General features: G+C 55.3%; 1 pseudogene; it reads right to left on the minus strand.

Moving 5' to 3' along the window:
• Window positions 1-883: 883 nt before the first annotated feature.
• LOC139399866 (piggyBac transposable element-derived protein 4-like) lies at window positions 884-3692 on the minus strand (annotated as a pseudogene).
• Between the last annotated feature and the right edge of the window lie 365 nt (window positions 3693-4057).

Below are 4057 nucleotides of genomic sequence, written 5' to 3' on the forward strand. Positions count from 1 at the left end.
TAAAACTCAGCAAAACAAAATATAATGGTGTTCCAAAAAAGGTCCAGTTGCCAGGACCACGAATACAAATTCCATCTAGACACCATTGCCCTAGAGCACACAAAAAACTATGCATAACTTGGCCTAAACATCAGCGCCACAGGTAACTTCCACAAAGCTGTGAACGATCTGAGAGACAAGGCAAGAAGGGTCTTCTATGCCATCAAAAGGAACATAAAATTCAACATACCAATTAGGTTCTGGAAGAAAATACTTGAATCAGTTATAGAACCCATTGCACTTTATGCATGTGAGGTCTTGGGTCCGCTCACCAACCAAGCATTCTCAAAATGGGACAAACACCAAATTGAGACTCTGCATGCAGAATTCTACAAAAATATCCTCTGTGTACAATGTAAAACACCAAATAAGGCATGCATAGAATAATTAGGCCGATACCCACTAATTATCAAAATCCAGATAAGAGCCGGTAAATTCTACAACCACCTAAAAGGAAGCGATTCCAAAACCTTCCATAACAAAGTCATCACCTATAGAGAAATGAACCTGGAAAAGAGCCCCCTAAGCAAGCTCGTCCTGGGGCTCTTGTTCACAAACACAAACACAACCCACAGAGCCCGAGGACAGCAACACAATTAGACCCTAACAAATCATGAGAAAACAAAAAGATAATTACTTGACACATTGGAAAGAATTAACAAAAAAGCAGAGCAAACTAAAATGCTATTTGGCCCTAAACAGAGAGTACACAGTGGCAGAATACCTGACCACTGTGACTGACCCAAACTTAAGGAAATATTTGACTATGTACAGACTCAGTGACCATTGCTATTAACCCTCCCGTTGTCCTCCTATTATGCCTAGCACACAGTGTCCCCCCGGGTCACCCTGTCCCGTCTTGGCTAAAGGCCCAGTGGGCACAAGTTTGACAGTATGCGTGTGAACAGCCTTTGCAGATGTATTTCTTACACCTGCAGCACGCGGTGTAGGTCTTGGTGTCCTTCTTGGGTGGGCAGAGCTGACACCTCTTCCTCTTACTCGCCACCGGCGGGGCGGCTGGGGCGGCGGCGGCCGGGCCAGCGGCTTGCTCCCGGGCTGGCGGACGAGCCTCGGCGGTGGCACTCTGTAGGACTTTGACAAGTGCGGACGCGGCTTGGGTGCGGGGGAGACGCTGCCTTCTTTGTATCAAGGGCTTCACGAGTGCCTTTCCGAGCTGCTCCAGGAACACCCTCCTCTTGTTCCGCTTCCCAGGCATCCAGTCGGGCTTGATCTCTCGCCATATGACAAAGGCGTTGTAGGAGGACATGTCGAGGATGTTGTGGAAGATGACCAGGGGCCAGCGGGCGGTCATCCGTCTGCAGCTGTAGGTCCCGACCACCTTGTCTAGGTTGTCCACGCCGCCCTTGTTGCAGTTGTAGTCTAGGATGAGGGCCGGCTTTCGGTCGCGGCGATCGCTAACGTCGGGCTCCGCGTGCAGCGTGCTCAGAAGTAGCACGTTCTTATTTCTCTTTGCCAGGTAGGACACTAGAGTGGCGGTGGGCGTGAAGGCGAACCTGGAGGACAGGACCTGTCTGCCCTTTGACTGGAGCAGCGCGGGCGGGAGCTCGGCCTTGTTCTTTCTCACCGTGCCCACCATGGTGAGGTTCCTCTCGAGGAGCCGCTGGCCCAGTTCGTAGGAGGTGAAGAAATTGTCACACGTGACGTTGTGACCGCCCGGCAGTCCCTCGGTCAGATCGAGGACGACGCGGGCACCCTGGTTCTTCTCGGGGCCTCCGCCGGCCGCCTTGCCGGTGTAGACTTGCATCTTCCAAGCGTAGCTGGACTTGGCGTCGCAGGCCACCCACGACTTGATGCCGTATTTGGCCGGATTGCTGGGAATGTACTGTCGGAAAGGACAGCGTCCTTTCGGTGGGGAGAAGGGAGGAGAGAGGAGATTAGCAGCGTCATCGTTAAAGCGGGGGCACTGCGTTTATGTTACACAAATCAAATCAAATCAAATTTATTTATATAGCCCTTCGTACATCAGCTGATATCTCAAAGTGCTGTACAGAAACCCAGCCTAAAACCCCAAACAGCAAGCGATGCAGGTGTAGAAGCACGGAGCCGCCGCCGCTACTGCGGATTGCTACTACTGCCCACGCTACTAGTGCTACCTCTCTATGCTACACGCACATACACAGATACATAGACGGTACCTCTGAACGGGACCAGTTGTTCGTCCACCGTCACGTCGGGCCCCGGGTTGTAGAGGGCCGGCAGCCGCTCCTCCCACAGGTCCCATACCTCTCTTATGGCCGCCAGTCTGTCGGTGGCGAGTCTGGCGGGTCTCGACTGGCGGTCGTCGAATCGCAGCAGCCTCGAGTACTTGTGAAACACCTTGAGCGGCATGGTGGCGCGGAACACGGTCCTGCCGCTCTCGGCGTCCCACAGGCTGGCCGCGGCCTCGCCTCGGGACCTGTAGACGCCGGCTAGGATCAGCAGCCCTACGTAGGCGCGCAGGTCGGTGGAGTCCATGGGTCGCCAGCCGTCGCCGTATTTTCTCACCCCCTGCAGATTTGTCATGTCCACAATGATCCTTTCTATCGCCGGTGTGACAAACAGCCGGAAGGCGGACTCGATGTCGAGCGCTCGCGACGCGGCGTAGGCCGTGGGGCCCGGCGTCACGACGGAGCCGGGGCGGCGGATGGCGCGGGGCCGGTCCGGGCCGCGATAGGCCACGGAGGACCATTTGATTTTGCCGTTCTTTGACAGCAACGTCTCCCTTTGGGCTCGGGCGGCTGCCGCCGCGTCCTCTCTGTCTCGCTCTGGCTCTCTGGCTCTGTCTCGATCTGGCTCTCTGTCTCGCTCTCGCTCTCTGTCTGGCTCTGTGTCTCGCTCTCGGGCAGCGGCCGTGTCTCCCTCTCGCTCTTCCTCCGAAGAGGAGCACGACCGTGAGGCCGAGTCGTCGTCGTAGTCGTCCGCATCACGCTCGGGGTTGTATTCCTCACCGTCTTCATCTTCCGAAACGTCCTCCTCTTCGGATTCCAAGTAGTCTTCCTCGTCTTCTTGGTCGACACTGGAGGATATCTGTTCCAGGACCTGGGCCGCGCTCAAACAAGGACTGCGAGGCGTCGTAGGCGGAGGGCTCGCACTCGGCGGGGTCGTATTCCTCCTCATCATCGTCCTCATCATAGTCCTCATCTTCTTCTGCTTCTTCTTCTTCTTCTTCTTCTTCTTCTTCTTCTTCCTGACAATATTAGTAGCCTCTGTACGGCCGGCTTACAGTCGTAGGCGGAGGGCTCACGCTCGGCGGGGTCGTATTCCTCCTCGTCGTTGTCCTCGTCTTCTTCTTCTTCTTCCTTCTTCTTCCTTCTTCTTCTTCTTCTTCTTCCTGACAATATTAGTAGCCTCTCTACGGCGGCCTTACAGTGGCCACGTGAATGGGACGAGACAAGCGAACGGACGAGGCGCGCGGTCGGCCCTGTCTGCTCCTTCGGACCCTTCGGCCCATCCGGTACGCTTGGCTGGCCTCCCTGTGTGATTGCAACGAGGTCTTGCACTGAGTTCTTGTGGACAAGTGGTGCCAGGGTCACTCTGACCCGGCCCAGACACAGGGGAACAACTCGTAACACAGGGCCAGGGTCACTCTGACCCAGACCAGACAGTGGTAGGAGGGTTACAACATAAACCTTGCTAACGCTGCCGGGGTCACTCTGACCCACACAGACAGGGGGGAATCAACTCGTAACGCTGGCCGGGGTCACTATGACCCGGCCCAGACAGGGGTAGGGTATTGTAACAACAACCATACCCAAAAGGCACAATTTCCACAACCAAAGGAAGGCAGTGTAGCAGGGGGGCGTTTTTAGAATCAATACCCAAACTCACAAGGGGCCCAAGGGCAGTACCGCGGGCAGTACGGCACTTCGCACACAGGGCCCTTGCCCGGAATGTGGCGGGTGTCAATTTTGGGGCAGGACCTTTGACTAGTGTCCACCAGATGGTAGTATTGGGTCACTATGACCCAGACCAGACAGTGGTAGGAGGGTTACGACATACACCTTGCTAAGGCTGCCAC

The sequence above is a fragment of the Oncorhynchus clarkii genome, unplaced genomic scaffold (genome assembly GCF_045791955.1).
Source record: "Oncorhynchus clarkii lewisi isolate Uvic-CL-2024 unplaced genomic scaffold, UVic_Ocla_1.0 unplaced_contig_2226_pilon_pilon, whole genome shotgun sequence".
NCBI classification, from domain to species: Eukaryota; Metazoa; Chordata; class Actinopteri; order Salmoniformes; family Salmonidae; genus Oncorhynchus; species Oncorhynchus clarkii.